A 14,649-nucleotide genomic window follows, 5' to 3' on the forward strand; every position below is an offset into this window, starting at 1 on the left:
CATGTCAAAAGAAGAAAAAGACCCCAGATTGCAATTCCAGCCAGACCAGGGGCCCAACTGAAAGTTCACTTGTGCGCAAGCGCAGTTGGACTCTTGGTTTCTCTGCCTTGAGTTCAACAGGTCGCAACAGAAAAACAGCAATCGGAGACAAGAGGCTGCTAGAAGTGCATTATGTGCCATGTGGTCAGATCATCCTGAATCGCCAGTTTGAGAGGACTCTTTTTGAAAAGGAAAACAAAGTTTCATGCAAAATAGACAAAAAGCAATGTCAAATATTATAACAGAATGGGCAAAAATATTAGCCAGCTGTTAGAGTGGGGGAAAAAATTCCAGGTGCCAATGGGCCAATCGTTAAAGCTAAACTATTAGAAAAGAAATAAGATTCTCAGTTAATTATTCTCTGTCCATAATCATTCACAGTGTGGGTAAAGCAATTGGTCTTTCAGTAATAGATACCTTTAAAGGCTTGTTTTGGAAATGAGAGATCCTGACAGATTATAGGATGACAAACTCCTGTTTTTAGGAAAGTGTAAGCAGGAGAATAACCAAGAAGGGGGAGACAGTGCGTCTGACCCCAGTGGTAGCAAATCCTAGAGACATTAATAAGAGATGAGATCACACAACATCTGGAGAAATAAACCAGCGAGCACGGTTATAAAGAAAAGGGCTGCCTAAGAAATCAGATGGAATTTGTGCTGAGAGATAATGCAGAAGGCAGAGCCTACTGAGGATATGGCCCTGTCCAGCCAGGATCACCTACACCCATCCTGAGCCATCTTTAGTACAACAAAAATCACTTCATAGTGGTCAGAGGTGAAGATAGCTCCTGGAGATGGGAGAAACCCAGTGAACTAAATTTCCCTTCCTGAGATGAAATGTAGATAGTGATGCTGGGCCTGGCTCAATGCTTGGGATTCTTGAAGCACAGAAAAAACCTGGGCTTTGATAAAGTGTGCTAAACCACTGCCAGTGGTCAGGGTTCTTCTCACTTCAGGTGACAAACACCCAAGTCAAAGAACATATGCAAAGCATGAGGGTGTTACCTCCTGTGTCAGGGAAAGAAGCTGGAAAAACTATGTAAGCAGGGACCCCCTGAAGGGTGCAGAGGACTTGGGGTCCCTAGGGCCCCCATCTTTCATCACATGTGCTTTTCATTTCTTTTTGAACACCCCCATGAATTAATTCTGCAGACAGACAGACTTCTCACAGCAGGAAAAGGAGACAAGGACAGGCTTAAATTCACAGCCTTAGCAGAATGAACTATTTTCTCCTGTGGCATATATGGGTCAGAGGTATTATAGACTATGACTGGTCTTATCTGGGTCACATTTCCTCTGTTTAGATTATTGCTTTACTCGAAGTTGGGTGCCTGGAGGTTAGTGGTCCCAAGAGAGCTACTGATTGAAATAGGAATACCATAGAGCAGGAGATGTGTGGCCTGAACATTGAACCCACAAAAAGCAATACAAGTTCACTAATGCACTCACAGAGAACCTGTGGCTGTTTCTATTTTCTGAAGGTAGTTCACACTTTTAAAGTGGGTTCACTTTGATTACTAGTATATATTGCTCTTGATATAAAACAAATTCTTCCTATGAGAACTTTGGGTTTGCTTGGATGCTGGCTAAAAGGAAAGCTGTTGCAATATTTTTGCTATTTGGAATTACAGTGGCATCATAAATGAACACAAAATGCTTCATGGCCTGTACCTTAGAAAAAGTGACTGTCTTAGTTACTTTTCTCATTTCTGGGACAAAATGTCTGACACCCAAAGTAAAGCAGGAAATGTTTATTTAGCTCAGAGTTTGTAGATGTATCAATCCACCATTAGCTGGTTCAGAGTTTGTAGATGTATCAATCCACCATTAGCTGGTTCTAAGGCAGGAGGGCATGGCAAACAGATAGTACAGAGGAAACACATAATTTTGCCCCTTTTTTTAAATTTCAAAGGAAATAATTAAAAAAACAATAAAAATGATACAGAATTTCAAAACAAGATGATAGGAAATTGACAATGGTTATTATATTGCATATTGTTATCTTCAAAGTAGTTGCTTAGATTACCACATATAGGCAGGTAAGATTGATCCAACAATATAGACAGTAACTGTTCTTTTCAATGAAATAATAGAAATTAGTACTATAATTATTTTAGCTATTTTACCGTTTGGATCTTATTTACTTTTTTACTTTCTTACACTATGGAAACAATACAGTGTTTACACATGTGGATCTGATTTATTTCACTAATGAGTATGGTCTCTAGTTGCATCCAATTACCTATAAAAACCTTGGGTTTATCTTTCTTTATAGCTGAGTAATACTCCATCGAATAAAATACCACATCTTTTTATCTGTTCCTTAATGATGGGCATATGGGTTGTTTCCAAGATTTAGCTATTACAAATTGTGCTGCTGTAAACATGGGTACACTTATGTGGCTGTGGTATGATGTTTTTAATTCTTGTGGGAAAATTTTTATTGTCTTATGGTCAGTGGCATTCATTGAGGACCAAAAAAGACAAGCTTTATTTTCTCTCTAAAGGAATCCTTGAAGCTCTTCTAGACAGAGGCCTGTGACTATTTGTTAAACAAATGCTTAATAAAGTATTTGAATTGAATAAGTAATTCAGACTATAAATAGATAACTTCAGCTTGAGAATTAAAAATGCAAAGACCTAAATATATCAAGCAGCAGAGGGAGAAGACTTTACCAAACTACACATGTCTCACCTTTTTGCCCACAAGGAGGCATTCCACTGAGGGATACCATGCCAGAGGTTTTGCTAGGAGGCCGCAGAAAGCATGTTGGAAGGTGAGGGCTTTTGGGCCCGGGGCAACTCTCAGGTGAAAAAAATCAGCTCCAACACTCACGACCCAGTTACTTGAGTCACTGTTGTCAATTGTTTACACAAATAGAGCAACTAGACCAAACTTAATTTTTAAAGAAGTTCAAACAATCAGTTTTCCTTCTTTTTACATTGTAAAGCCATCAGTGTGACTTAATGTACTTGCTCCGATGTATTTAGAAGTTGTGTGGACATAAATAGACACAGTACAGACAGAGTTACAGGCTCTATGCCCATGCTTCGGATGCGGTGACAGTGGAGCCCCTGTTGTTCATAACGGCCGGAGGTCAGCACACGCATGCGTACACACGAGCGCACGTAAGAGCTCACAGAGATCTCTTGTACAGGCAGCAAATAACCAGAGTTTGGATGACATCAAAGTCAAGAGAAAGTGCCTGGGTGAGGATTAACATACAAACCCTAATTAGTCCAGAGTGGCACTATTCATCACTCTGCATGCCGTGAGAAGGGTGGCTGGCTGAGGTCAAGGTCCTGTGAGTGAGGGTATTAGCCACGGATGTGACATGAGGTAGTTTTCCAACCTGCTCACTCAAGAACTAATTGGTAGGTCAGGAAATTGCAGACACTCATCTGAACGAGCTAGGAAAGGAACGCGAGGAAAGGGCAAAGTTTCGGCACGAATATAGGCATTCTCTTGCTTTAAATGCCATATCTTTGTTGCTTGACATATTCACATTATCCCAGAGGCCATTTTAGTTGGTCTCCAGCTGTGAAAAAGACAACATCACATCTGTGGTGTCAGGTGGAGGCAAACACAACAGGAAAAAATTAATTGAAAAATCTTGTTCAGATATTTTGTGAAGAAATTAATAATGTGCTTGCCTGGTGAAGAGCTGGCCCGTTTTGGTGTCATGTGAAGATATTCAGTACATATTTGAACAGCTTTTGGAGGCCATGTACTGATATTACAAAGACGATCATCAAGATGTTGGAAGGTGAGGGCTTTTGTACTGGGGCAACTCTCCAGTGGAAATAATCAGCTCCAACACACACGACCCAGTTACTGGAGTCACTATTGTCAATCATTTACACAAATAAAACAACTAGACCAAACTTAATTTTTTAAATAAAAGAGATGTAGAAAATTAGAAATTATTGGGTAGTTCTATGAGAAGGTAGGTAGACTTGAAGTGTCAGGTCTGTCTGTACTGACTGCACAATGGACTTATGGGTGTCACCTTTTTAACTAGTTTAACTGAGATGTGTTCTGAGCAGCAAATGTGCCTGCAGCTGAATTAAGGGAGGAACTGGACAGAGGCCAGGAGGGGGACCACACAGCCCCTCTCTAGAGTTATGCACATTCCTTCCACACAGGTGGTGCATACTGAACTCTAGGTGCAAAGATCTAGGCACCTTTGTTGACTGACACTTAGCTGACAGGGGAGAGCCAGAAGAGGAAAGCAGAGATGTTCCCATGAGACAACTAAAACAATCAATTTTTCTATCAGACCAATTGAGTCTCACATCAATTACCTTCAGATTTTTGTTCACCTGATTCCAAGCCACTTGTAATACATTATTTGCCAGTCATTTAATTGTATCAGTAAAAATGAATTTCCACCTGATATGGTAATTAAACTAAATATGTGATAATGCATTTGATTAGGGATGGGACAACATAAGAGTAAATCATGATAGAAGGATGCTGTGGAGTCCCTTGCTGCATGTGATCTTTTTCCCACAGCTGCTTCTTCCTGATGGCCCTCAATCCTCACTTTGCAATCTGAGTTTCCTGGGCTGCTGGGCACACAAGCTCAGCTAGACCTTTGCTAACACCCCAAGATGTGATTTTCGGGTAGGCATGCTGAGAGAAGTCTACCTTTTGACATGACCTGGGGTGACAGTGGGGCTTGTTGGGACCCCATTTCTCTCCAGCCCCTGGAGACAGGCTGGTCAGGACCACTGGAGCAGTCAGGAGAATTTTCCAATCTCTCCACATCACTCCATGATGACCTCAGCCTTTGCCTTTCCTTCCTTAAAACAAAATATTTCTCTTTTTATGGGAGACAGCAAAAGCAGATCCACCTGGTGCAAGTTAACAGATACCTGTTTAAATTCTAGTTTTGCTGCTATCAGGTCAAGGCACTTAACTTTTCTGAGCGTCATATTTCCCACGGATGGTATGGAGAAGACAAGGTCCATCTCTTAGAATTTTTGAGGACATGAAATACTAAAGGGTTGAGAAGTATATTGCAAAGCTCTGCATGAGAAAGTACAAGGCTGCTCTCTTCCTCATCTTATTGACTTTAAACACTTTGGCTGGTTTAGTTTTGAATTTCTAGGATTAAACAACGACTGGTCATATTCACTGTAAAGCTAGTAAGGGTGTAGCTCAGTGTTGTGTTAAATGAATTGGGAACCAAATTCCTGAATGGTTCTTGCTGAAGACAAGCTGTTAGAGCCACCTAGATGGAAAAGAACAGATATTCAACTTGCTTTCCTTGTCCTGAAGGTTAGAGAGTTTGGGTATACCTGGTTGAGAAAATTCTGGATATTGATTTAAAGGCTCAAAGATTCAATCAATATTTAGGGAGTACATAAAGCACAATGAGATAACCGATGTGCTGGAGAGAAGAAGGGCTCACAAACTTCACGGTCTTATGTGATTTGGGTAGGTGTGAATCTGTGAGTTGCAAGATGAATGTTGTATCAGAATAAATATTTTCTGAAGCACCTGAGCTTAGTTTGAGACAAAGCCCCAGATACATGGAAGAAACCACCTTCTGGAGGCTGCAAAATCAGATGAAATAGTTGGAGTCATAAAAAGGCATCTAGCCAAAGAAAGGATGCATTACAAAAGTATCTTTATGCAAGTGCATATGACAGCCACATGAATACCAAATGAATTCATTATGATCACTGCTATTTTCATGAATACCAAGTGAATGTATAATGAGTGGACTCTTAAAGTGTTACCAATTTTTTAAAAAATACTAGAACTAATGGGAAAATTAATCTCATTACATGCTGAAGAGGTTGCATTTTAGAAAAAGTGTTTGGAAATATTTAGGTGGTTGGTAATCAGGAATTTTCATAAATTACATCGGCTCATTTAATCTTCCAGCTTTGTCCAGAATCTATTTCAATTGCAAAGCATTCTTAGCAATGCCCCAGAAGACAAGGCGCTGCATCTGGTATCTGAATGAGCAGGAGTTCCCTTTATCTGGGGTCCATCACTGCTCTGAGCCTTCCTGACATTGGAAAGTTCGTTTTATTCTGAACGATCAGCTTTGACAGAAAAAAGGACATCTCTGCATATGAAGGTACCTTTTCCAGGTCTGTCTCCTAGTTTTTCCAGGACATAGAAAGTGACTGGCATGGACGGAGGCCTTAGTTTAGTTTGTAGCCATATTCTGCAACACAGCTGTTCAAAGACCTTTTTTTCTCCCCAGGCAGACATAGTTTTCAACAGTTGTTAGGTAAGGCTGATTCGTGTAGAACTAAGGAAGGAGCCTGAGGACTTTACACATATTTGCATGTACGTGTGTGCATGCACACACACACCACTTTAAATGTATACATAGATGCAATTGTAAATGCAATTCTGTATATATACAAACTCAGCCATTTTTCAAGGATCCCTTTTACCAGGTGTCCTTCACCATACAAACCTGCCACTTATCTCTGTAACTCAGTGGTTAAAGAGTGCACTAGTCAACACACTACTCAGTGCTGTGAGAATTCTTTGCTTGAACCAAGAATCTGAAAAATTCCACAAATCCCCAAACAAAGACCAGTTTTGAATCAAGTTCATAGGAGGGATATTCCACATAGGTGCTAAGGCTTCCCATGGGGCTTCAGGCTCAGGAGAGGCAGCCTACAGCCCAGGGCTGAGTGCTGTGACCACTTCCATGAGCTACGTTGTCAAGGCTCATTGGGATCCATGGTTCAGATACTTACTGCCCAATTTCCCTGGCAATCATCAACCCACTGCCTACCCTGTCCTGTCTCCACTAGCCACATAAGGGAATGGAAAAGAGTGAGAAGTTGGAAGGGGTTCAGAATTCAAAATAGGAGACTTTGCTATTGTTTTCTATCTGAAATAGTCAAAAGGAAGGGGTCAAATCTAGAGGAACTTCTTGGGACCAACTCTGAGGCAGGAGAAAAACACTGGTAGAGAAAGTGACTGACCCTGCAGACACATCTTCGGAAGATTAGGGGCATTTTGAGTATATGCAACAAACCTGAGCACACTTAAGGCACTTCCTGTACAAGACCATGTCATGCACAAACAAAGAGAGACATGGCAACAGCTAGAGTGTCCCCAGGGCCTCAATTCCCCCTCTCCTTCATCGTGAGCCACTCTTGCCAACTATTCTATAGAATATTCCATGGCCACATACTATCCCAACCCTCTTATCTTCAGAATGTGAAATTCCAAGAAACAGTTTTGCATGGCCAGATGGAGTCCATGCTGAGGTAGAGGTCAGTGCAGACAGGAGTATAGGGCTTCCTCAACCTTGCCAGGGTGCCATGGTCAGGTAGAATGAAGGTCAGGAAAGAGTCAGGGAGTCAAAAGGAACCATTGCTTTTCTGCACTTATTTAATTAGTTATCTTTATCATAACCATTTCCTAGGACACATACTGCAGAATCATAGAGAAAAGGTGAGTTTACACTAATGGCTTGAACTACATCCTTGGACAGATAAAGGGACAATTCTGCACCCCTTCTAGGGGAGCAGGAATGGAACCCCAACCTGTCCACCTGCCTCAAAGGAGACAGCATCGCTGCTGGTTACACACCTGGAAGGAGAATCAGGTAAGACCTCCAGGATGACTCATCTTTCTAAGGTGGGGCCTTGGAGTCAGTCATGTAACCTCTCAAGGCTTCCCTCCACCTCCACAGTAATAAATTAGATATTGATATCATGGAGCACTAAATCAAACACACAGTCCTGGATTGTACACTGGAACAGAAAAGGGACACTGTAGGGAAAACAGGTGAAATCTGAGTAAAGTTTGTAGTTTAATTCATCTTATTGTACTTATGTTAATTTCCCATAGTTATCCAAAATATTAATACTAGAGAGAACTGGATGAAGGGTATTTAGGCCAACCCTAAAAGAATTTCAAAATTAAAAGTTGATAATAATAACAGAACAGAAGAGACCCTGGGTTAATATTTTTAACATGATATGACTTAAAGGACTAAATAAGATAATATCTGTAGAAAAATCAGCACAGAGCCTGGCCAGGGACCATCGGTGATGGACAGTTGTTCTGTCAGTTGTCAGCTAAGAATCAAGTCTACTCTTTATCAAGCCATGCACAGCCCTTACTTCTCAGGCCTGCCACTCTGTTGCTTTTCTACCTCCTAAGCCTACCATGAAGCCATGTTGCCATTCTAAAAAGTTTTCAGACATGCCATAGTCTGCCTAGACTCCAGCCCAACAAACACTGTTCTTAACACGACTTTTACGCACTTGCACCGACCCACTTCTACATGGCCTCACTCCATGTAGATGCCATTTCTTCCAAGATCCCCATAGAAACCCATAGATGATGAAACTGTCATCCTGGCAGTCTCCACCATTCATTGCAACCCTTCCTTGCCAATATCACGCACTGGACTAACTGTCATGTTCTGCAATGAATAAGTGTTTGTTCAATAACTCCATCTGGGAGATCAGTAAGAAAAAGACTTACCATCATATTCCCTAAAAGCATGTGTTACTCAGAATGGACTTGGTATCCTAAGTGTTTGCCAGGGACCATGCACTGAGCAGAATGATGCTAGTGCCTGGTGCCACTCTGTCTGCTCACCCTGAGCACACCTAGACTTTCTGGGCAATCAAGCTGAACATTTACATATATCCTTCTGAATTCACCATCAGCATAACTCACATCAAACTTTTTAGTTTCTGGTTCTGTCCCATGAAATAGAGTCTTCCTTTTATCAGTGACATCCATCCAAGGGATACTTACTTGTCTTGCCTTCAAGGAAATCACAGTCTCTTTGCAGGAAATAGGTTTCTAATAAAAATATCCACACTCAACCCTGCTGTAGGAATATAAATAAAAGGCCCTCCTATATCTGTGTTATGGTTTGTATCTATCTATATGGTCCTTCAAAGACTCATGTGCTCATAGGTGGCTGGATCTAAGGTATGCGGATTAAGGGTATGATACTGGGATTAAGAGTGTGTGCTATGGATTAGTCTCCCGGTTGGTTAGCATAGGTGTGGTTAATGGAAAGCCTCACTCTGAGTGTGGGTGGCACCACTTGAAAACCTTGTAGCTTGGATGGGCTAAAAGAGAAAGAGAGGCCTACAGCTTGCTGCTGCTGCTTCCTGCTTCTGAACTCCTCTGCCATGGACAGTTTCTCCTCTGTCATGGCCCTCTGCCATGCTTCCCTGCCTTGGAGCCAGGTGGTTATGAACTGAAACCTCTACAAACTGTAAGTTAAAATAAACCTTTTCTCCTTAACTTGTGGATGTTGGGGATTTTGTCCAAGCAATGATGAAAGTCACTAAGACAGGATAAGCTTTGTGTTAGAAATGACTTTTTAGTTTCTGAGAATATTCTGTATCTTGTGTTAATGTAAAGCTAAGTCTTACATTAAAGACAAAATATGGGGATTAAGATATATTAAAAGAATCATGAAGGCAGGTCTGCAGTGATCGCAAAAGTGTCATAGATTTTCTCTGTATACCCCCAATAGCAGGAGCAGCTGAATAATTTACAAAGTCCAATGCATAATAAGAGTACACCACTTCTCCAAGGAAAAATATGAAGAATTTCAAGATAGTGAAAGCAAAATTAAATGTGTGACTCTTCTTAGCACTGGACCCAGTAAAACTTCCCAGATCATATACCATCTAGCCCTTCAATCAAAAGTCAGAGTCAAACTTCATATAGTTTTTCCTGATCAAAAGATATTCACCCAGCATAGCAGCAGGATAAGCAACAGGAAGCCATCAGTTAAATATAGCTCATCTTTTGTTTTGTTTTTTTCGTTTTCTTTGTACCAGGAATTGAACTCAGGACCTTGCACTTGCCTGCCAGGCAGGCACTGGGCCACTGATGGTTCTTCTTCTTAATGGAAATCTACAATCTAAACTCTTCCTCAAATATCTGAACAATTGCCTGCTTATGTGGGAATATTCTAACTAAATTCCTTCCAAAGAATAAAGCACTAGATCCCATTATCATCATCAAGCACTGAAAGCATTTTCCCTGCTTTTAAGATACTAAAATGTAGGAGAAAATACAGGAAGGAATAAAAATTGATATATACTCAGAAAAAATAAAGCCTAAATAAAATAGGAAGCAAAATAGGGAATAATTTAATAGAGGTAAAATAAACCTTCAACAACACAGTTTAGAGACAAGCTCCAAAATGAGGTCAGGCAGGCAGACCTGTTTCTTGTTCAACATGAGACATAGGTGGGTGTCTGTTTAGCAAAATTGCAGGGAGAGTATTTTAGCAGTAGCTATCAGGAGCTGTATAATAATTGGCAAAAGCTCTAATGCAAAGCACAGAAAAATTACTCTATGAAGTTTTTGAGATATTTAGAGCAAATTATAACACTAAAGTCCTGATTATCTTATTCATTGGTCTGGCAAACATATATGATTTATGCATGGGTGAGAATGTTTGGAAATTGTCCTTTATTTGGCAACTTCTTATGTGCAAATGAGAATAAGATAAATCTTTCTAGAGAAAGCCAATGCTGTTTCAATTAAATCATGGGAAATGAGCTCAGGAGGAGAATCCATATCATCCCACAGTATCTTCCTTTTTGTTGAAATCATCAGCTAGGGATCAGGTCTTTTTATGCAAAAGTAAGAGGTGGAAGAGGAGCTCAAAAAACTGACTGTCCTAAGAAGGAGAAGCCAGGTCTGCCTTTCTTTGTCAGGTCATCTCTGAGCTAGGCCTTTGGGTGGGTACAGCCAGGCTCTGTGCCTACCTTCCATTTCCTGAGCAGAATGTGGAAACACCGTGGAAAACTCTAAAGGGCTCTAAGATTTTAGTGTGTCATCTGGATGTTTCCAGAAGAGGTTGTCAGTAGTAGCATTTTATACTGCATATATTTGGCACTGTTTTCAGTGAATAGAAAATGGAAGCACACTTGTGGCCCAGTGTGTAAAAACTATACGTAGATTTCTCACAGTAGCTTTTGTTTGATTTTCCTGTGACTTCTTTTTTTTTTTTGACTTTTTGAGACAGGGTCTCGCTATGCAGTTCAGGCTGACCTTAAACTCACTTTGTAGCCCAGGCTAGTCTTGAACTTGCGACAATTCTCCTGCCTCAGCCTCCCGAGTGCTGGGATTACAGGTGTGAGCCACAACGACCAGCTTCCTGTAGCTTCTTAAGTCCCTTTATATTTGTTGTGCTACAAGTCTTTATTTTATCATTACTTGTATTATTTTTGCAAATACTGTCTTTTTATAGTGCAGAAGAATTCCAATTAAATCAGAAGCTTCTTTCCACCTTAATAATATTAAGATGAGCGGGCTGGGGATTTAGCTCAGTGGCACAGCGCCTGCCTGGCAAGCGCAAGGTCGTGAGTTCAATTCCCGGTATTGGAAAAAAAAAAAAGCAAAAAAAAAAATGAGAATTGGTAGCTGCTCTCCAGTTTGAGCCCCTGAGATTCCTTAGTTATGCCTTCACTTTTCATGTTCTGGCACTATCATTAGAACAGGAGGTCCTGTCTGACCACCCAGCTACTGCTGCATTTTCTTCTGGCTATAGGGAGGCTGCTTCCACCAGGCTAACAAGGCTGTGCCTTCGTTGCCTGTCATGGCAATAGCCCTGTGGGGGCTATTTGCAGCTTCCATCTCAAGTGACTTCTTATTCACATTATATTAAATTAATGAGCACATTATACCAATGAACATTTTATATTTCTTCAATTAAAATTCCCTACCCAAATATACTGCTTTAATTGCTGGGAGCACCAGTATTAAGTCAACATCTCTGTGTAGCGCAGGGTGAGACATCTTCCTTTCTAGTCTATTATGGCCACACCTGTCACGTACCCTTCCAGAGGGAGAGCTGCCAGCTATGAGATGAGCCAGCAGCAGAACTATTAGGAACAAGTCACACTGTGGGGGCTTTAGCTATCTATTGTGGTTAATGATTGGCTGCTTGGTTGTCTTCGGAGAAAAAAAGAAATGCAAATTATTTGATACCAAGAATGAGAGAACTGGAAGAGATGAGATCTCAGCCTCTGCCTGCTGTAGCTCCACAGGTGGTAGCTGGTCATACATGACCCAACTAACCAGGAGCAGGAGCCAGTGATTTTTTTTCTTTGCCAAACACACCATGCTACTTTACACACAACTGCCCTTTCATTTTTTGGCTTAGAAATACTCTTTGTCCCCCTCTCTGTATGTGAAGAGGTCTTATAGAACCTTCACAGCCCAAGCTTGGCAAGCCACCCTCCTACATCCATTCCACACCCATAAATGCCAGTAGGAAAGGGGTGAGTGGAGGGAAGATGTCAAAGTCAATCCCTCTGGAACTGAAGGGCCCAAGGCGCTCTGGTCCTACTGGAGTTTGACGTAATGAAGTATGAGTAGTGGCATATGGAGGTGGGGTTTGCCAGGGCAACAGCCAAGCTCTCCTCAAGTGAATGCATGAAGTGAACCAAAAGGATGTAAAAACAAAACAAAGGAAACAGACCACCTGACTCTATCTATCTGCTTTTATTCCTGTGTTAGCAAATGGATACCTACTTAATCAGCAGAGTGAAAACTCTAGGTCAGAGAGCATCAACGATGGTGTGAAGAAAGCGTTTTATTCTGACAGAGTAGCGCTCCAGGCCCACATGGACACCATACTTTCCCGTCCTGTATGATTTCAGCTCTTCCCTATACATAATTTAAACATTTCCTCACATCTTTTTACATTCCCCATCGAATATTAAAAAGTTGATAAAATGCAAAATCCTGCTCTCCCACCACATATGCAAAGTAGAAAATAAACATTTATGACCAGTGAGGCAGAGTTCCATTTTGAAAAGTGAATTTTGTGCTGTTGAAAAGTACGGATCTGACAGCCCTGGGTGAGAATGGCTCGGGGATAAAGGCCTTGTAGGGACAGAATGTTGGGGACAAGGGTCTGGAAGGGCAGCCAAGAAAGGACCAGGGCTACTGTGTGCTCCTGGTGCACACTGACCCGTGACATCCCCGTCACTCGCCCAGGTGCTGGGCCTGCTCCAAATCCAGACATAACTGACTTACTCTGTGCTCACAAATCACCAAGTCACTCACACATTCCTCTTTGTTTTCCTGCCCAGGGACCAGCTGAAATACTGCGAGCTGTTATAGAACCTGTGGCCCAGGTGGGTGCTGTGGTTCCCTGCCCCAGAAATGGACCCAGCCAAGTGGGATATGCCTTTACCCTGGGCTGGCATACAGACTGTTACCCTGCCACCCTCCTGGGGCCTGACCATTGGCCTGCACGCAGAGCAGTGCACAGCAGGCCAGGGAACAGTCACCTGAGTGCTCAGGCCAGGTAAGCCAGGCCATCGTCCGCCCAACTCTCTGCAGCAGCTGAGCTCCTGGTCTGCACAGCTCAGGGCTCTCTGGTGACTGTGACGGGGAGCGGAGCAAGCCCAGAGAGTCAAGGCCTCACTCCTGCAGGCTGTTGTCTCAGCAGAGGCTCAGGCCAGAAGAAGAGTGTGGATCAAGATGGGGCAGTCCAGGCTGGGCAGAGACAGGGAAGCAGAGCACTGGTCACAGAGACACCAAGAAGCCACAGTCAAGAGCTATGAACCCGGAAGAAGGTGTGGTGCAAAACATGACAGTGTCAAAGGCCACAGTCAGGATGGGTCCCAAGGACATGGTTGTGCGAACAGGGCCTCGGGTAAGGTCAGTTCTTGCATTTTAATTGTATGGCCCCCCTCCCCTGACACTGCTGTCTGCTCTAAGCCTGTGCCTTTTGGACCCTGAGGGCATAAAAGTGAGTAAGACACCACCCTGAGCTATGTCCAAAGCTAGGAAAGCCATCATGGGAATGGCTAAAACCAGCTGCACTTAGTAATTGCTGCATCTGAGCTGTGTTCCTACTGTGCTGTCATTGTCCACCGAGAACCTATGCAGGGCTGGTGCTCAGGACATATTCACAAATGAAGAAATGAACGGGGGAGAGAATGAGTGAATAAGTCAGTAACAAAGAAGTCTTGAACAGAAGTTGGCAAAGAGCATTGAAGGAAGTGATGACATCTCAAGGCCTTAAAGTGTCTGTGTATGCCAAAATAGAATCCATTTTTGCTGTTTCCCAATAAATGACAGGCAATTACCATCAAATTAAATGCTTTACAAATACATCCTTCTCTAGGCTTATTATGGAATGAAAGGACTGTTTATTAGTATGACCCACAATGATGCAACCATGCTTATAATTCTAAGATTAGTTGAAAGACCTAAAATCCAGAAGTTGCTGGTGTGGTTAGGAGTTCAGCAGAAATAAAAGGAAGATGGAGTTGATCAAGATACCTGGAAGTCTGTTCTGGAGGGGAGGTAGGAAAAGGACATGGCACTGACCACAAGGACATGTCTAGCAAGGGGCTCACTAGATACTGCCTTTTGGAGGGTGTGTGCATGTGAGTGTATATGGGTATGTGTGCAGGTGTAAGAGTGTGTATACTTCCCAGGTAAATCAAGAGAAGTTAATGCAGTGGACTTCTCAGGTTTACATTTCTTCCAAGATGTCATGTGAATGTCCAGGTTGGAACCTAAGGAATGGAAAGTAAAAACTTTCCCTGTAGTGGGCAATAGAGTAACCTGGGCCAAAAGGTCAGCTGCTAGCACTTCCTCCTCCGGAAGTGG

The 14,649-nt window shown here is 42.1% G+C and overlaps 1 long non-coding RNA gene across 1 annotated transcript; it reads left to right on the plus strand.

The window, feature by feature from the left end:
- The first annotated feature begins 3,160 nt into the window (after positions 1-3,160).
- LOC102017232 lies at positions 3,161-14,123 on the plus strand. Its single transcript, XR_263661.2, has 4 exons — positions 3,161-3,248; positions 5,935-6,133; positions 7,448-7,476; positions 13,116-14,123. It is a non-coding gene; the product is annotated as an uncharacterized LOC102017232 (long non-coding RNA).
- The last annotated feature ends 526 nt before the right edge of the window (positions 14,124-14,649 follow it).

Source organism: Chinchilla lanigera, unplaced genomic scaffold, assembly GCF_000276665.1.
Source record: "Chinchilla lanigera isolate Chin_1 unplaced genomic scaffold, ChiLan1.0 scaffold00076, whole genome shotgun sequence".
Classification (NCBI taxonomy): domain Eukaryota; kingdom Metazoa; phylum Chordata; class Mammalia; order Rodentia; family Chinchillidae; genus Chinchilla; species Chinchilla lanigera.